General features: G+C 37.9%; 2 protein-coding genes across 2 annotated transcripts in view; both read right to left on the bottom strand.

The window, feature by feature from the left end:
- LOC136847477 (von Willebrand factor A domain-containing protein 8-like) overlaps positions 1-15,349 on the bottom strand; it is a 608,720-nt gene that overhangs the window by 482,167 nt on the left and 111,204 nt on the right. The gene's annotated exons all lie outside the window — the stretch shown is intronic.
- LOC136847478 (von Willebrand factor A domain-containing protein 8-like) overlaps positions 1-15,349 on the bottom strand; it is a 737,466-nt gene that overhangs the window by 1,231 nt on the left and 720,886 nt on the right. The gene's annotated exons all lie outside the window — the stretch shown is intronic.

A 15,349-nucleotide genomic window follows, 5' to 3' on the forward strand; every position in this document is an offset into this window, starting at 1 on the left:
TTTAGCTATGATGGTGAGGATGGGTCTATTCAGCTCTAATAAATATATCTGAAAACGACAGGTATATATATGTACAAGCGGCAATAGACTTTTATCCTTCTCGTGGTCAGATCAGCAATGTGCCTCCTTGTAATTATGGTGACATAGGTTCATTTCCCGCTACCGGACATACAACCACTTCAATTTTTTGCACTTGGATCTTGAGGCTTTGCAGTGGCAAGTGTATTACAAAAGCACAAAGAATTCGAGAAGTTAAGAAGGCACTGTGGCTATTACAATCACACACACACACACACACACTATATATATATATATATATATATATATATATATATATATATATATATATATATATATATATATATATATATATATATATATATATATATATATATATATATATATATAATATATATATATATATATATATATATATATATATATATATATATATAGAAAACAGAAGTAGTTGGCGCAAGCAGGCATACAGCATATCTCAGGACAGGGTGACAAGGAGATAGTCGGTCATCTGTAGGTGGTATTTATTTGCCGACGCGTTTCGTAACACATTGTTACATCATCAAGGCTAAAAAAGAAAATTTACAAATTAAAATACATGGAATAAAACTAACGACTTCAAGAGAGTCTCAACATGCTATATAAATATACATTAAAACAAGACAGTTCATAAAAAGCACCTGCTAGACTAAAAGGTTGAAGACTGAATGACTAAAAGGGCAAAGGAAAGCAGCAAAGAAAACTGGCTCAAGCCAGATACAACTGAACAGAGGTGGTGTGTGAGTTCAACTTAGGAACTAGCTAGTGCTGCTTTCCTTTTCCCTTTTAGTCATTCAGTCTTCAACCTTTTAGTCTAGCAGGTGCTTTTTATGAACTGTCTTGTTTTAATGTATATTTATATAGCATGTTGAGACTCTCTTGAAGTCGTTAGTTTTATTCCATGTATTTTAATTTGTAAATTTTCTTTTTTAGCCTTGATGATGTAACAATGTGTTACGAAACGCGTCGGCAAATAAATACCACCTACAGATGACCGACTATCTCCTTGTCACCCTGTCCTGAGATATATATATACATATATATACATATATATACACATATAATCAATTGCTATTGTGGCATGAACTTTTATTGTTATTTGGAGATTTCGCAGGTCCTGCTCGTACGAATAGGCAGGAAAAATTGTAAAAGGGACAGGACATAAAGTCGCTGAGTTAGAAAACTGCCATCTCGACTTTTTCTTTCATTAACGTGGACTTATGCTTATGGCCCACTAATAATAAAAACAACAATTTGTGCGTTATGAAATCACACACCTCTGACAAGGTAATTGTGGGTTGGCGAGATCCTGTTTTAGCAATTACCTCATGAACAAATGGCCGGCTTTTGATAAAATCTGATGGAAACTTTGATCTTACAACTTCTTCAAATTTACCGAAGCTTCAGCAGTGAAAAAAGTCAACTCTTCGTGGATAATCACCAAAATATTATCATCTTCAAGAGACCCAACTAATAAATGTTTTCACCAAGTTTCGTAAAAGCTAAGAGTTTTAGTTTTTCGTAAACATGAAAAACAAACAAAAAACTGATTAACTGAGCCAGTGACATAACAGTCTCTTCAGTAATATATTAATAATATAAAAATAATAATTACGGAATTTTCTTTCATACATTTATACGTCATTATCTCATTCTTTGTGCAGCACTGATATAAAAAAAAAAAAGTGTCTTCCTTTTAACTGAGCAACTTCAGCTCAGAAGAAGACTGATCTCTGTCCCTCACTCTCTCACTCACTCACTCACTGGCGGTGTATTAGGCCTTATAATGGCCCATGACCACTCACACCAGATACCTCTGACCTGCTGAAAGTTTCTATGCATTCTTTATGAGACATGTAATGAAGGTTTAGACACAAACAGCGACAGATATGACACACTACTTACTGATGAATTCATTCAATATCCCACGCTGACCTTTAAACGACCTTCAAAAAGAAAATGCAGCAAAACATGATGCATTTGAAAAATCACAAGTACGATGCCACTGTAAATTTTCTTGAAGACTGGCACTGTTTCTGACGTGACGAGCGCACTACTTCGTGACATCCCAGGAGTAATAGAGTACAGAGTTAGACCGTCCCAGTGTTTCTGCACATGTTTGTGACGTCACTGGTATGCACCGTAGAAGAAAACCAGGAAAACAAAGAAATGAAGGGTCACTATGGTAACTGTTTGCCCACACGCATTCTCTCTCTCTCTCCTTCACAACCTTACATTCTTTGGTTAATATATGCACATACATACATACATACATGCACACAGATATATATATATATACTATATTTATCTATCTATCTATCTATCTATCTATCTATCTATCTATCTATATATATATATATATATATATATATATATATATATATATATATATATATATATATATATATATATATATATACATACATACTTTAATGGCAGTCTTAAGTATCATCAGCAACCCACATCATTCAATGTAAAAAAGTATATAAGAAAATTCTATTTAAATTTTGTGCTATATATTAATCCTGGTCGAATTAATCCTGGGACTGACCACCAGGTGAAGAGCGCCTTAATCCAGGTTAAGAGAGTTTCCGTGTTCTTCACTCTGGTGTGGTCAAATACTGACTGATGACTTTCCTTTACCTTAACCTCAGCTAGATGCAGCCAGACGACGTCATGCGCGAGATTGTCCTTATTTTGGTCAGAAGCGGACTAACCCTGTGCTCTATTAATCCTGGTGACATCCAGTAAGGAGATACATAATGGCCTTGATTACGTATATATTGAATCAGCCAGCATGCATGCTCTCTTGTGAAACTGAGTTACCTACATACAGTATAAATCTCTTATTTACAAATAAGTGGATACTCTCAATACTTAACAAAACGAAGTCATCACTTCCCTATGACTTGATTACCTGCTAATAAATGTTTGGTATCTGAATACCTCATGTAGAGTCACTAAATACTTCATTGGCTACTAAGGAACTCAAAAAAATAATTCCAATATAAGATAAAAAAAAGTCTTATTTAAGATTTCATTACATTCGACTTAATTAATTTAATATACCTGAATATTTTGCAAATCCATCATTATTTAACTCAGAAAATATAGATGAATGAATTTATTATTATTATTATTATTATTATTATTATTATTATTATTATTATTATTATTATTATTATTATTATTATTATACAAAAAACTTAAGAATGAATTCAACCCTTGTCCATAGTCATTTACAAGAAGTTCACCCCTAACATCGGACTTCGTTGTCTAAAAATGAATTAAACCTCTACTCTTAATGTTTGACTGCTCATTATTTACAGCGTATCCCTAATCCAACAACAACGTCTGGAAAATAGTTATCCTGAGACGTCGTGCAACCGGCAATTACATTCTGAATACAGCAGCCAATCCCTGCTGCCCACTGTGAGGCCGAGCGCCGCTTCATTACCTCAGGCCCAATTGTATATTGCGTCAGTTATTAGCTTCTTAACTAGCAATTTATTTCTAAATATACAACATTCAACAAATGATTTCTAAATCTGGAAATTGTCTGGACAAATATCCAGTTACGATAAGCGCATTTCCTCACTCTCTCTCCTACTGTATTATTTTTTTTAAATAGTTTTGCCAGACCACTGAGCTGATTATCAGCTCTCACAGGGCTGGCCCGAAGGATTAATTTTTATTTCTATTTTTATTTACATTGTGTCAACTAAATTAAATTTTTCAAGAACTTTATATCTGGATTAATTTAAAATTTTTACATTTCTGACAAAATTTCACTGATCGATTTATTGGCAAAGCTTGATGTTCTCTGCTGATTATACTTTGGACATTCACACAATAAATGTTTAATTGTTATCATTACCTTTCATTCAGAGCATTCAGGAGCTGGGTTATGTGGATTATTCATTTGGTGTCCGTGTGCCAAACGAGAATGGCCTATTCAGAAACACGTTAGAAATACTTGCGTATGTAAGTTCTTCATTGGCGGAGTGGGTAGAGCTCTCGGCTAGCACGCTGTTGGCCCAGCGTTCGACTCTCCGACCGGCCAATGAAAAATTAGAGGAATTTATTTCTGGTGATAGAAATTCATTTCTCGTCATAATGTGGTTCGGATTCCACGGTTTTTAGCCACGTAAAATAAAATCTATAGTTGGGTCAAAATCCTAGGTCCCGTGGTCGTGGAGTCCAGAACTAGGTTTCTTGGTGGTTTCGTCATCTTTAGGGGTCAAATAAAAAATTTGGCCCCCATGTACCACCGAAAAGTGTGGGGAAAATTTTTGGCCACTTTTTCAAAATGGCGGCTAACGGGAATGATGAAATTTTGAACATTTGTGGCTCATCACATTTTTGTTATGAAACATTCATGTATGGGGTTTTTGGGGTCAAAGGAATTAATTTCTGCAATAAAATTCCACATTCCGACATTCCTTGATACATAAAAATCTAACAAGGACGCCATAATATTGATTTTGGTACGATTTTAGTTATGACGAAATTAGGATATGACTATGTGCCTTTGGTGTCAATGTCTGAGGACATTTGCATAGGTAATGCATCATTATTAGCCCAAGTGGTCAGAAATAATAATAACAGAGCCAATTAACATATTACTTTCATAAAACTAGATGTATATACCAATTGCGAAACACACTATGATTCTAAATCTATGAATTTACTTTCAGATTGAGTCTGTTGCATAAATTTATGAAGGAACTGAATGAGCAAGTCATGTTTCCTTGAACATCATGAGTAATCAAACTAAGTGTATAGCCTGTGGCGAAAATTGCAGTCTAAAAGAAACCACTGGAACAGAATACGCACTAAATCTGAAAAGTGGGATGGACTTGATAAGTATGGCTACCTCTACAAATCAACTGAATGGAATGCAGGTTCTGCAAACAAGTACATACATAGTTCCTGTTGTACATCAATGTCTTCACCTAGAACACTTACACAGGCAGTGAATTATAAGAAAAAACAACAGGATGCTCAAATGAAGGTAAACACGTTTCTGAAACTACTATAAAAATGAAGTCAAACATTTGGCTTGGTTTCTAATCTTTACACTTTAATGAATTTAATTACTATTTCTATTGCATTTGATCAAAATGTTTCTCTTATTTTCAGGCTCTAATAATGACGCTGGTCAAATTCCCAGAAAAAGGCTTAAGTCATCTATGCTTGGTCCTTCTCTATATGATAAAAATCATTGTGTTTGGTGTGGAAAACCAGCTGATGAAAGACACCCTAATCGTAAGCATGGAAAGCTTTTCAGAATGAGCCAGAAATCATCATGGCACACATTTAAGAGACATCCAGTGTTTTTGGAAGATGAAGAGAAGAGAGAGAGACTGACTAGAGTAGTAAATGCTGTCTTTGGATTATCTTATCCATTTGCTGCAGATCTAATGTACCATCACAACTCCTATTGATAATATGTCCCAGAAATCTACACACCTTCAGAATGTTCCTTTAAAGGAAGCTCGATCACTGTTCTTTAAGCATGTAGATAATGTGATTTTCGGAGAGCATGAGGTCAGATCCCTTCAGTCTTTACTTTCCGATTATAAAGTTATTGTCTGAATATGGTTATCCAGTTGGAAATATCAACTCTAGTTATGTCAAGCAAATTTTGATCAATGAGTATGGATCGGACATTGGTTTCAAGGAAAGACCATAAAAGAACAAGAGTGATTGGGTGTATGACTGTCATGGAGGTGGAGACTACATTCAGTGTGCTGTAAAATCAATGGGTATAAGTGATGCGGAGCTATTGAAGAATGCTGCCCTTAGATTGGCTAAGAGTATAAACTCAGTTCCAACCATCCCATGGCCACCAACTATTGAAGAATTGGAGGAGTCCGAAGACATTAGTCCCCCTCTTACTTTTACTTTTAACATGGCTTAGAAATGCAACCAAACAGACAGCAGATCTATCTCCAGAAACTGTAAGCATGGCATCGCTGTTATCATACTATGTTACAGGGAAGTGCACTGCCACTGCGATAAATCTAGGTGTCACTGTACATGGCATGACCAGAAGTAGAGAACTATCAGACACTCTACACAAAAGTGTTAAGTTGATAAGCTATGCAGACATTCAGCCTCTGTATGACTACTGGGCGCTACAAGATGCAGAAGCCTCAAACACTTGCCCTCAAGCTCTAGCTGGTGGAAAGCCAGGTATAGCTATCATGAACAATGATGACTTTCCTTTTGATAGTTTGTCAGGTAGTGCTGAGGTGGCACATAGAACCAACGTGATGTATGTGCAACCTGTAGAATATGAGAAAAAAAATACAAGCCGCCCCAGCACAGTGATGAAAAAGGAAATCACCAAAAAACTGAATGATAAATGTGAATCTCTCACTAAAGTAGATCAGTACAAGTGTTCACGTGGAGCTAGTAAAGAGCCACCTGTACATTCATTTGTTAAGGCTCCTGTAGAAAGCACAAAACCTCAGCATACATGATCAGTGATCCATGCTTTAGCTCGTAGTAGTGATAGTTGTGATAGGCCTCTGCCAAACGATCAAAAGGTTCCCTCTTACAGTGGATTTCAATCTTGTCTTGGTGAGGCCCTCAAAAAGAGTAAGCCATACTACCAAGCCTCATACCCTGAACCTCCATCAAAATCTGTTTGTCATGATGTGATGATAAAACTTGTCAATGCTATGAAAGAGAAAAACATACCATTTTTTTCTTGGTAGGGGACTTACCTACATACACTGAAATCTTGAGTTTGAAATCTGAAAACAAAGAGCTCTTCAAAGACATTATTCCCGTCATAGGCACATTCCACCAGCAAATGTCCTACATCTATGCAGTATATAAACGGTTCCAGGGATCAGGTGTAGAGGATATTCTGGTTTCAACTGGAGTACTGGCAGGTGGGTCTGTAAAAAAGCCCTGAAAGGGAAGCACTATAGAAGGGGTGTAAGGTCAATCTTGCTTTGGAGAGAGGCCCTCCTCCATTTAAGATTCAAAGAACTGCTTGAATCCAAGCCATTATCAGCTGAAGCAAAAGCTGCCCTGGCTACTCTTAGAAACCCTCTGAATGAAACAAAAGAATCCTTAGCTAAAGCATCTGAATTACTTGAAGGAATGGATGAGATTCAGGAGCTAGTTTCCCAGGTGTACTCAGCTCCAGGAACAAAAATGGGTGACTTCTGGTTATCATTTCCGGGGATGACAGATGCTCTAGCTCAGAATATCCATGCCTGCCACACACGCAGTCATATGAAGACTTCAAATCGTCTACATATGAAATGCTCAGGGGCATGGCATCTTATAACCAAACTGAGCATTCTAGATACTTATCTGACTTCTGGGCCATGATTGAGAATCTCAACAAAGAGCAAGCCACCTTCTTTGAATCACACTTTGTCCAATCCATGTCAGGTCTCCCTTATTCAGCAATGCCCCTTGATATGTGGATTGAAGTAACTATGAATCTTTGCTTTAAGTTGAAAGCAGGATGGCTACATTTAATTCAGAATGAGAAACAACTTTTTGTTACAGCAAGAAACGCAAACAACGTGCCAAGGATGAAGTTTGCAGTGAAAAAACCCTGAAAACTAAAGTGAGGGATCGAAAACACACAGAATGTCAACCAGCCAGGATGAAAAAGGATGAGCAAGCTGTGACTGACATTTTAACAACTCTTACTCAGTGTGATGCACATCTTTTTGATGACCAAAATCCTGTCCTGCGCTCTATTCAGTCAGGTATCCCAGCAACACCTGAGGTGAAACTGGATTTCAGTGTTGCCCTGCATGAAGGGACAAATAAAGTGAATACCTTACTAAATGAGAGGGTGTTTAGCAAGAACAAGAAACTGCTTGACCCTATCCCCAGGAACAAGAGACTCAACTTTGAAAACATGACAATTATCAAGAAAACATCAAAATCGTTGAATCATGCCAAGATGGAGCAAGCAGGACTAGCTGCTGCAGTAGAATTTGCTGAAGTGTTGGGGCCCTTTCATTAGAAGAGATCTTAGAGTTTCGCCTAACAGATGAGTGTCTCTCAATGTATTATGCAGATGGTTCCCAGAGAAAGCCAGCAAAGAGCAAATTGTTGGAGCATTTAAACTTAAGTACAGTTGTGAACATCCCAACAGAGTACAGTAGCATTGTTGATATGGGATTTATATGGCGCTTAGCAACACCAACAGCAGAGGACCAAGAGACAGTAAAGAGGGGTGGCCAATCATATCTCTGGCTGGATTATTTGGAGATGATCATCTCTCTTGTTCTGACTCGGCATGCTGCAGCTAGAACTACCATGTTAGTGAATGATAACTACAACAAGCCAAACTCAATCAAAGATGAAGAGCATGAAAGATGTGCTGCTAAGTACATAGGTGCTGGCAACAAATTTCCCAAACCAAATGACCCATTCCCTACCCTCACAGAATTCAACGCCTTATCGGATTCTGGAAATAAAACCCGTCTCCAGAGATTAATCAAGAACCATCTTCTCCAGAAAAACCTTAACCACCAGACTGTTTATTGTGAAGGAACTGTTTGCACAAATATTGCATCAAACTCAGAACTACCAAACCTCTCCTTAGACCACGCAGAAGCTGATACTATGATGTTGACCATATATTCTATCATTAGGCAAGACACTCCAGATCTGCCTGTAATTATTGACAGCGGGGACACCGATATATATGTGCAAGCTGCATATGTTGCACATCGTGTTCCAGGTGATTTGTTAATAAAAAGAAAGGATGGGTTAGTAAATTGCAAGGATTTGGCAGATGAAGAGATGAGTGACATTACAATAGCTGCCACTGTATTACTGGATGTGACCACACACCTGGTCAGTACGGTCATAGAAAAATACATCTGATGAATAAGCTAAAGACGGACCCTGAAGCAAGAGAGCTCCTTTCATCTGTAGGTATCCAACCATCTTTAGATGATGAGACTCATTATGACATGGAACAGTTTGTTCTTACTAAATTGTATGGATGCCTAACGGGTTTGACTTGTGCTGAGGCAAGAGCCCAAAAATGAAGGAAGCAGAAAAGGAAAAATACCGTCCACCTCCCCCCAGATGCTGATTCATTGTACCACCATTTGCAAAGAGTGAACTATCTCACATATTGCCTTAAAAACTTTGAGCTCAAAGAACATCCCTCTCCCATTAGGAATGGATGGAAGCTTGAGAATGGAAAATGTAGAGCGGTAAGGTACACGCGTGGGCCCTTACCAAATACAGATAATTATTCCAGTGATACCTCCAGCTCAGACAGTGATAGTGACACTGATACAGAATGTGAAAGTTCCACAGATAGCTCATCAGATTCAGACACCGAATAAATCTGTCCCAAGGGACACATGGTGATAAAAGATTATCATAAATGTATAAGACAAGTTATTAAATATTGTTTCAGTAGTTCACTATGATAATGCCTGATGCTTTGAATAATAAAATCACTTTTGAATAGTGTGCTCAAGTTATATATATTTATTAGGTACCTTACAATATACGACTAATTGGCACATATTCATATTCTAGAGTTATCAGAGCTAAAATGTTGCAGAAATTGACTTTTTGGGGACCATATAGGATTTTTATGTATCAAAGAATGTCACAATGTAAAATATTATTGCAGATACGAATTCCTTGACCCCAAAAATCTCATATATGTATGTTTCATAACAAAAATGTGATGAGCCACAAATTTTCAAAATTTCATCGTTCCTGTTATCCGCCATTTTGAAGTAGTGGCGCCAAAAACTTTCCCCACACTTTTTGGAGGTACATGGGGCCAAATTTTTTATTTAACCCCTAAAGATGACGAAACCACCAAGAAACCTAGTTCTGGACTCCACGACCACGGGACCTAGGATTTTGACCCAACCATAATCCTTCGGGCCAGCCCTCTCTAGGAGAGCTGTTAATCAGCTCAGTGGTCTGGTTAAACTAAGATATAGTTACTTTTATTTAAGTATGTCTCTGCTTTCGGTATGATGAACCCCATTTTCTAATACCAGGTTTTATTTGTTTTAATTTATTACTTTCAGGGCCTTCAATCCATATATTTTGCCATTTTTTATAATACTTATTTTATGTGCTGAATAACCATTAATAGGTATATTTGTATTTGATCTTGTCATATGGGTTGCTTCTTTGGCTGTTTTATCAGCCTCTTCATTTCCTTTGATCCCTATATGGGCAGGGATCCAACATATTTCTACAGTTTTCCAATTATTATATTACTTATGGAGTAATAACTATATCGCTCCTAGAGTCGCTAAAAATTACAAAATTATTGAATGATGTTTCTTTAGTTATTTTTATGGCTGATGCTACTGCACACAACTCAGCTGTAAATACTGAGGCATTATCAGGTAGAGAGAATTGAAGGTTTTGTCTTGGGATACTGCAGCATATCCCACTTCGTATTGTTATTTAGATCCGTCTGTTTATGTTGCGTAATGTATACCTTTCGGCTTATATGATCTATTGTATACTGTCTATTGTGTTCTGGGGTATACGAGCAAATTTTTGATAAATATTTTAAGTGTGTGCAAATTCTCATTTCATTCATAGTCCAAGGAGGAGGTAGTTTTACTATTTGAAGGTAACTGTATATTTATATTCAAAATGACTCAAATAATCCTTTAGCTCTAACTGGGAAAGGTGGTGAATGGTTGTTTATAAATACATCTCTTAATTCAAATAATTTTCTTTATTGGTAAATCACTTGTACGAATTCTTACGGCACTTTTTAGTGTTATTATTTCTCTATGGAGAGAGTGAGAGGTAGTTCACCATATTCACCTTGTAAAGATGACTTTGGTGATGTTCTAAAGGCTCTTGAACATATTCTAAGGCCTTCATTGTGAACTGGACCTGACGCTTTCAGTGTTGCGTCTGATGCTGACCCATAGATTTCGCTTCCATAATCAATGGTAAGACAACACTGTTGCCTTATACAGTATAGTAAGGATATGTCTGTCGGCTCCCCAAGTAGTGTTCGATAGTTTTTTTAATTAGATTTAATGTTCTTTTATATTTTCATTTCATGTATGTTACGTGGGGTTTCCAATTTAAGTGAATATCAAATTCTAATCCTAAAAATGTTGCTGTTTGGCCAATTCGTCTACTATGGTTTCTGATTTTTAAATCTATTTCTTTTTTCCACATTTTATTTTATAAAACACGACTGCTTGAGTCTTATCTATGGAAAATTTAAAGCCTACAGGTGAGACCCATTCATTTTATTAATGATTCGCTATGCATGCTTCATGCCTGTTGCTGAATTATATGTCAAAATCACCCATATACAGATTACTTTTAGTTCCAATCTATTAAATTAATTTAATTGACCCTCCCATACGCCTTTCCCATCCCTCTTCCCTCCCACTTATCCCTTATATCTTACCATTCCCCTCCCTTTCCCCCTTCCCCTTCCCTCCACCTTCCTTCCCCCTCCACCCTTCCACTTCCCCTCCACCTTCCCATTCCCTTCCCTCTCCCCTTCCTCCTCACTCTTCCTTCGCCTCATCCTCCCCTCTTCCCGACTCTCCTCCACCTTCCCTTCCTCTCCCCCTCCCCATTCCTCTTCCCCCCCCATTCCCTCTTACCCCTACCCCTTCCCTTCCCACAGTCCCCTTCCCCTTTCCCCTTCCCATAAACAAAAAAGGGAACATATTAACGATGGAACATAAAGGGGAAACTTATTAAAAGTGGAACATGAATGGATAACTTATTAAGGGTGGAACATAAATGGATAACTTATTAAGGGTGGAACATAAATGGATAACTTATTAAGGGTGGAAAATAAATAGAAAACTTATTAAAGGTGGAACATAAATAGAAAACTTATTAAGGGTGGAACATAAAGGGGGTAACATATTAAGGGTGGAACATGAATGGAGAAATTATTAAGGGTGGAACATGAAGGGGGAACTTATTAAGTGTGGAACATGAAGGGGAACTTATTAAGGATAGAGCATGAAGGGGAACATATTAAGGGTGGAACATGAATGGAGAACTTATTAAGGGTGGAACATGAAGGGGGAACTCATTAAGTGTGGAACATGAAGGGGGAACTTATTAAGGGTGGAGGAACATGAATGGAGAACTTACTAAGGGTGAAACATGAAGGGGGAACTTATTAAGCGTGGAACATGAAGGGGGAACTTATTAAGTGTGGAACATGAAGGGGAACTTATTAAGGATAGAGTATGAAGGGGGAACATATTAAGGGTGGAACATGAATGGAGAACTTATTAAGGGTGGAACATGAAGGGGGAACTCATTAAGTGTGGAACGTGAAGGGGGAACATATTAAGTGTGGAACATGAAGGAGGAGCTTATCAAGGGTGGAACATGAAGGGGAATCATATTAAGAGTGGAACATGAAGGGGAGTTTCTTAAGTGTGAAACATGAAGAGGGAACTCATTAAGGGCGGAACATGAAGGGGGAACTCATTAAGTGTGGAACATAAAGGGGGATGATATTAAATTGTGGCACATGAAGGGGGAACTTATTACAGGTGGAAAATGAAGGGGGAACTTATCAAGTGTGGAACATGAAGGGGGAACATATTAAGGGTGGAACATAAAGGGGGAACTTATCAAGGGTGGAACATGAAGGGGAACATATTAAGGGTGGAGCATAAAGGGAACTTATTAAGAGTGGAACATGAAGGGGGAACATATAAAGGGTGGACCATAAAGGGGGAACTTATTGAGTTTGGAACATGAAGAGGGAACTTATCAAGGGTGGAGCATGCTGGGGGGAACTTTGAGTGCAGAACATAAAGGGGGAATATATTAAGGGAGGAACATGAAGGGGGAACTTATTAAGGGTGGAACATGAAGGGGGAACTTATTAAGTGTGGAACATGAAGTGGGAGCATATCAAGGGTGGAACATGAAGGGGAAACTTATTAAGTGTGGAACATGAAGGGAGAACTTACTAAGGGTGGAATATGTATGGGGAACTTATTATGGGTGTAACATGAAGAGGGAACATATTAAGGGTGGAGCGTGAAGGGGGAACTTATTAAGGGTGGGACATTAAAGGGAACTTATTATGGGTGGAACATGAAGGGGGAACTTATTAAGGGTGGGATATGAAGGGGGAACTTATTAATTGTGGAACATTAAGGGGGAACTTATTAAGTATGGAACATGAAGAGGGAACTTATTAAGTGGGAAACATGAAAGCGGAACGTATTAAAAGAGGAACATGAAGGGGGAACTTTATATGGGTGGAACATGAAGGATGAACTCATTACGGGTGGAACATGAAGGGGGAACTTCTTAAGGGTGGAATGTGAAGGGTGAACTTATTAAGGTTGAAACATGAAGGGGAACTTATCAAGGGTGGGACATGAAGAGAGAACTTTATGAGTGGAGCATGAAGGGGAACTTATTAAGTATGGAACATAAAGGAGGAACTTATTAAGATGGGAACATGAAGGGGGAACATATTAAGGGTGGACCATGAAGGGAGAACTTATTAAGGGTGGAACATGAAGGGGAAACTTTTTAAGGGTGGAAAAGGAAGGGGAATTTATTAAGGTTGTAACACAAAGGGGGAACATATCAAGGGTGGAACATGAAGGGGAAACTTTTTCAGGGTGGAACAGGAAGGGGAATTTATTAAGGGTGTAACACGAAGAGGGAACATATCAAGGGTGGAACGTGAAGGGGAACTTATTAAGGGTGGAATATGAAGGGGAACTTATTAAGGGTGTAACATGAAGGGGGAACATATCAAGGGTGGAACATGAAGGGGAAACTTATTAAGGGTGGAACAGGATGGGGTACTTATTAAGGGTGTAACATGAGGGGGAACATATCAAGGGTGGAACAGGAACAGGAACTTATGAAGGGTGGAACATGAAAGGGGAACTTATTAAGGGTGGGACATTAAGGAGGAACATATTAAGGGTGGAAAATGAAGGGGGAACTTTAAAAGAGTGAAACATGAAGGGGGAACTTATTAAGCTTGGAACATGAAGGGGGAACTTATTAAGGAGGGAACATGAAGGAGGAACATATTAAAGGTTGAACATGAAGGGGGAATTTTCTACGGGTGGAACATGAAGGGGGAACTTAATAAGGAGGGAACATGAAGGAGGAATATATTAAAGGTTGAACATGAAGGGGGAACTTTTTAAGGGTGGAACATGAAGGGCAAACTTATTAAGGGGGGAACATGAAGGGGAAACTTATTAAGGTGTATCATTAAAAGGCACTTATTAAGAGAGGAACATGAAGAAACACAACCCCTCTCATACGACTTTAATACATATAACTTCCCTGCTATTATTGTCACATTTTATGTACTATTACCATTGTGTGTATTGCACTGCCAGTTTTCCAGCCATGTATATATGACCTTCAGTCCAAAAGCCTGTACCAGTTTATATGCATATTTCTCTCAGTGTACAAACACAAATGCTTGTACTTAATCCCTGTTTCTACCTGTCAGAGGTCAGAAGCTACATTGCGGCTCGCTCGAGCCCTTGACCTGTGCGAATGTTTTGCAAATAAATTAGTAAGCTAGAGACTCCGAATCTTATGCGTACCTTGCCTCACAATATCAGCATATGGCAAATTACGTCAATTTCACAAATATGATATCTCGAATTTTCTGCATACTGCCATATATCAAAGTGGTGCAGTGCTCGGGTCATGTTTACTAGGGCTATGAATCGCTTTCTACCTACAGCCCATCAATCATCCCGGTGTGACTAGGAAACTCATGCCTAAAGACTTGAGAAATCAGAAGGTTGTGCCTTCTGGCGCCAAACCTCTCAAGAGGGAAAATTCAGTGAAAAAAAAAAAAAACACCATATAACTAGTCTCGGTAGTAAATATATAAATCCCACGTCGCAAAAGTTTCCATGCCATTTTGTTGGAAAGCCAAGCGCCCAGCACGGTCACAAAGACTCCCGGTGCGCAATTAAAGATCAGACCATCTGTTCTTTAATACCATAATTAACAGAGGAAAAGCTGAGATTAGACGGATGAAAGAAACGAATAACTGTAAACAGTTAATGATTGTAATTAAACCAGTTAGATTATTTAAAAAACGGTACGTTATTATCATATCTATAATTACAGAAAAACAACATAAACCTCATGTGAGTAAAGAATAGACATAAACGTTGATATAAGTCATGATTTATTTTGACTAGATAAATATCATTGCAGCATTCTACTACACGGAAACCACAATCACCGTATGAAACACAAAGTCTGTGTTCATATTAAATATTTCACGGTTTTTTTATAT

This window comes from Macrobrachium rosenbergii, chromosome 16 (genome assembly GCF_040412425.1).
Source record: "Macrobrachium rosenbergii isolate ZJJX-2024 chromosome 16, ASM4041242v1, whole genome shotgun sequence".
NCBI lineage: Eukaryota > Metazoa > Arthropoda > Malacostraca > Decapoda > Palaemonidae > Macrobrachium > Macrobrachium rosenbergii.